We start from the raw sequence: 5,707 nt of genomic DNA, 5'->3' as shown, positions 1-5,707 counted from the left end.
CTCTTCTTCCTATTCACTAAGAAGCTTATGTAAGCTTACCTCTTCAGTTCCCACTTTATTCCCATTTTACAGAGGAAAATAAATATTTTCTAAATTCCACATTTCTGTTGGGAGAAAGAAACACCACCACCACCACCACCACCATACTGTACACAGTAAAATAAAATATATAATAATGCTAATTATCTGTAGGCCTTTAACAGGTATGGGAAAATATTTAAACTTTGGAAATGCTATTGTTCAAAAATGATAGTCATTCCATACGCCTTTGATATAAAAAAAATTATGAAGTCATTCCATACGCCTTTGATATAACCCAACATATTGCAGTAATTAAAAGAAACAGAACATAAAGCTTAGGCACATTTGGAGGCTACAGATGCCATTGCAGAGTATATGTGGCCTTATAAATCACTCGTATACACAGTGTGAAATACTTGTGGTTTTAAACGCTACCATTGAAAAGCAGTTAATGGCAGTGATGCTGCTTGAATGCCTTTACAGCACTTCCTCACCCACCCTCCCCAACACTGAGTTTGCCTTCTGTCACTTCAGTAGAATCCCACATGAACAAATATAAGAATTTACTGCCTTTGAAATAGCAGTAATCACCTGGTAAATATAGTGAGACATATTTGTCTTGTTAATATCACTTGTATCTGCCAACTGGGGTTCCCTAGGGCATAACAATTAAGTCTGCCAGCACTTCAGAATACCATCGTAGACAAAGCATGGCATATGGACTGGTGTGTCTGAATCTTTTCATGCTACTTGGAGGAACCATGGATTTCCCATTTATTCTCTTTCCCCCCACCACAACCACCTCCACCCAATCCGCAAAAGAATTATGGGTTGTATATCCTCTGGCTGGAAGGTGCTCTCAAGAGAGCAATAATCTCTAACCATAATGGGGCATAAATACGCTTGACAGTGTATTTATAGGTGCTATGATATCATAATGCTGGAAACCAAAATATCTATACATTTTCTGTAATAGTTTCATTTGCACTAAAGCTATTACTGTAAATGAAAGATTAAAATATAACATATGAGCATGTGTTATCATATGAAGAATGAGATTACCAAACAATGGCTTCTCTTTAGATGGCAGTCACACATTTTTGGCATTACATATTAGTACCAAGGTTCTAAACATTCTAAAAGAAAAAGTGGATAGAATATTTGGTTGCATTACCTCAAGCTCCTCATTATCTCTTGTAATAATTGTCTTTGAAATGTCTGCTCTAATTTCTCTGTGAGCATCTATTGTATTGTTCCACAGGATAATTAATAACCATTACAGCCAATGAAAGCTCTCCTGTTCTTCTTTTCTGCAATTTGAGGGTAGGAGGATGTTTGTTTCTCCATACATGCAGTGATGCTGGTGGCACACAGAGCAATTTAGGCTAATGTTAAATAAATTCAGCAGGGAGTACCAGTTAATAGTCAAGAGATGGACATTTACGTTTTGTCCGAAATCAGGTTGTGATGACATTGTCATTAATATTTATGTTAACTGTCATCAAAGCCCTAAAGACATGTGTTAATGTCAGACTCTAAGCATTCTGGAATCACATTATACTTTAGCCACAGAGAAACAAGCTGTTTTAGATGTAAAAGCTCTGTGATTTCTATTTCAGTGTTGATTGTTTCCTTTGAAAATGCTTTCCCATCTTCCTTCCAGATGTTCACAAAGCAAAACCAGATGAATGAAAGGCATCTAGCTGTCAAGGCAAAATGGCTCTGCTTTTCACCAACACATTGATGAAATATGTTCCTCTGAATATACTAAAGAACAATTATTTGTCTGTGCCCTCTGAGCCCTCCCAAGAATTGAATAAAAAGGAGTACAATTACATGTCCACAAGTTGGTGAATATTGACACTCATATGAATGATGCCTTCTTGGGAGAAAAAAAAAAAGGGGGGGGGGTAAGTATCTGCACACCAACATTTCATTGTTGCTTTCTGTCACATTTATTGTAAGTGACGATCAACATATACTGAGCATGTTTGAGTTTTCAGGCTAGAAAATGAGAAATGTGTAGAAACGATCAACTGTGATCTGGAGACAGAGTTAGATCCAGACTCAGCCAAAGAGGGAGGATTTAAAACAATGGTACAAATAGTTGTGACTAGCTTTGATACCACCACCACCACCACCCCCAACAAATGGTCTGCTTTAAGTGTGCTTAGGTCTGTATCTAATCCATTGTGTTGGTGTCTGGAGGAACCAAACAGATCTGGAATGCATCTTATACAGGGCCTTTGAGCAGGAGAGGTGATCAATTATTATCAGAATGAAATGGGGCATGCAGAAGCAATTCACAGGACTGAGGATTAATCATGGAACCATCAGGCTTTGAGTTATTAGGTAATGAGTATATACCTGCTTTCTTTAAGGTCATGAATTGTGCTGGATAAAACTTCTAATAAGCATAAACCAGAATGGCTATTGACTGTGCTATCTGGGAATAATAGGACTTCATAATATATATGTATGTACATATAGCAACTGTGTACCATTTTTCAGCACACCAGAGCCCTCAAGACAATGTAGAACAAATAAAACATAAAAAATACTAAATAAATTTAATTAATTAATTTAAAACAACTACGTTTAAATATTTAAAAATAAAAAAACAACATTTAAAAATAAAAAATAAAAAACAACAACATTTAAACACACCAAGTTAAGGCTAAATTCTAGAAGGTATGATATACATTCAAACTTTACGTAGAAACTGTTTTGGCTTTTCCAGTCACTGCAGTATTGTAACTTGGCAACTCAGAAAGGACAAGGAAAACCACAGCAGGAGGAGGGAGCTGGATTTCATATTTTGATATCAGCCAGCCAACTGTTTTCTTGGCTCCAGGGTTCTAGCAGAAATTAGTAATGAAATAGCACTCATTAAAAGCTGTGAAAGGAAAACAAGTCAAAAGATATTCTGCACTGTCACTGATGAGGAAGCAGAGAGATAATTGCTGGGGAGGGAGAAAGAGTTGCTGTTGCCAACCATGTCAACTGCAGGAAAGTGACAAGCAGGGCGATTTGTTTTATTTATTTCCTTTATAATATTTTATTTATATCCCCTCCTTTTCCCAATATGGGGCCTCCATTTGGGGATATCATAGTTTTCGTATAGAACTAGGGAAGAAAATACAAAAAGCCTGTGGTGCAGGCATCATAGGTTTTTCCCTGGCAAAGCAACTTTCATTAGATCAGCAATCTAACCATAACTCATAGAATCATAGAATCATAGATTTGGAAAAGACTGTAAAAGCCATCCAGTCCAACCCCCTGCCATGCAGGAAATCTCAATCAAAGCATCCAGAACAGATGGCCATCCAGCCTCTGTTTAAAGACCTCCAAGGAAGGAGACTCCATCACCCTCCGAGGGAGTGCATTCCACTGTCGAACAGCCCTTACTGTCAGGAAGTTCCTCCTAATGTTCAGGTGGAATCTCTTTTCCTGTAGCTTGCATCCATTGTTCCTCATAGGGCATGGTTTCCAGACCCTTCACCATTTTTGTTGCCCTCCTTTGGACATGCTCCAGTTTCTCAATGTCCTTTCTAATTGTGGCGCCCAGAACTGGACACAATATTCTAGGTGGGGCCTGACCAGAGCAGAATAGAGTGGCACTATTACTTCCCTTGATCTAGACACTATACTTCTATTGATGCAGCCTAAAATCGCATTGGCCTTGTTAGCTGCCGCATCACACTGTTGACTTACTTTCAATTTGTGGTCTACTTGGACTCCCAGATCCTTTTCACATGTAGTTCCATTCAGCCAGGTGTCACCCAGCCTATATCTGTGCATTTCATTTTTCCACCCTAAGTGCAGTACCTTACATTTCTCCGTGTTGAAATTCATTTTGTTAGCTTTGGACCAGCTTTCTAATCTATTAAAGTCATTTTGAATTTTGATCTTGTCCTCTGGGGTATTAGCTACTCCTCCTAATTTGGTGTCATCTGCAAATTTGATAAGTATGCCCCCCAATTCTTTCATCCAAGTCACTGATAAAGAAGTTGAATAGCACTGGGCCCAGGACAGAGCCCTGTGGGACCCCACTGGTCACTTCTCTCCAGGATGAAAAGGAGCCATTGTTGAGCACCCTTTGGGTTCGGCCAGTAAACCAATTACAAATCCATGTAACAGTTGCTTTGTATATCCCACATTTTACAAGCTTGTTTGCAAGAATGTCATGGGGAACCCTGTCAAAGGCCTTACTGAAATCAAGATATACTATATCCACCGCATTCCCTTCATCTACCAAGCTGATAATTGTATCAAAGAAAGAGATTAGATTTGTCTGGCATGACTTCTTTCTCTGAAACCCATGTTGAATCTTTGGTGGGTTATAGACCGCAAAAAAATACGTATTGAATATGTATTAGGGTTAGGAAGGGGCGGTGCTTCCACACCCTCCTAACCCTAATATGTATTCAATACGTACAATATGGTGGCGGCTGTTCCACACGGCCGCCACCATATTGACGTAACGGACACTCTGCATCCGCACGTGGCGCACCAGAAGTGATGCCGCAAGTGCGCCCTTTGGCACTTGCAGCGCCTCTTCCAGGGCCCGAGAAGGAGCGCGATTTCCGCACTCCTTCCTCTGAGCGTCCGGAAGCCCCGCGGTGTGGAAGCTGCGGCTCCCAGATGCCGCAAGCGGCGGCGGTGGGACAGCGCTGCTTCTCGGCGGTATGTAACCTGCCTTTGTGATTATGGAATTGCCTTCTAGATGTTCACAGACTCTCTGTTTAATGATATGTTCTAGAATCTCTCCTGGTATTGATGTAAGACTAACTGGACCATAATTGTTGGGATCCTCTTTTTTCCCCTTTTTGAAGATGTGGACAATGTTTGCCCTCCTCCAGTCTGCTGGGACTTCTCCTGTTCTCCAGGAGTTCTCCAAAATTTTTGCCAATGGCTCCAATATTACATTTGCCAGTTCTTTTAATACCATTAGATGTAGTTTGTCTGGTCCTGGAGATTTATGTTCGTTTCGATTAACCTGATATTCCTGTACTATCTATTTACTTATTCTGTGCTAGATTCCCCCTATTCTGTCCTCTGCTCCATTATACTCAGGTTGAGCACCCTTTTCCTTTTCTGAGAAGACTGAGGCAAAGAAGGTGTTGAGTAGTTCTGCCTTTTCTCTGTCCTCTGTTAGCATTTTGCCATCTTCTCCACGCAGTGACCCTACTATTTCCTTCTTCTTCCTTTTGCTACCCAAAAAGGCCCTTTTTGATGTTCTTGACCTCCCTAGCTAGCCTCAGTTCATTCTGTGCTTTAGCTTTTCTGACTTTATCCCTACATGTACTCACTATTTGTTTGAATTCCTCTTTGGTGATTTCCCCGTTTTTCTATTTCTTATACATGTTCTGTTTAAAACTTAGCTCAGTTGAAAGTTCCTTAGTCATTCATCCTGGTTTCTTGAGACACCTCCCATTTTTCTTCTTTATTGGAACTGTTTGAAATTCTGCCTTCATTATCTCCCTTTTGAAAGACTCCCATCCATCTTGAACTCCCTTCTCTTTTAGTATTCCTGACCATGGGATCACCCCCAGTATTTCTCTAAGTTTACTAAAATCAGCTTTTGTAAAGTCTAGAATGCGTGTTTGAGTGTCCCTGGCTTCTCCTTTCCATTGTTTAACAAACTCCAGGAGAACATGGTCACTTCCACCTAAGGATCTCACCA

Source organism: Sceloporus undulatus, chromosome 3 (genome assembly GCF_019175285.1).
Source record: "Sceloporus undulatus isolate JIND9_A2432 ecotype Alabama chromosome 3, SceUnd_v1.1, whole genome shotgun sequence".
Classification (NCBI taxonomy): domain Eukaryota; kingdom Metazoa; phylum Chordata; class Lepidosauria; order Squamata; family Phrynosomatidae; genus Sceloporus; species Sceloporus undulatus.
This window is presented reverse-complemented; position numbering follows the sequence as displayed.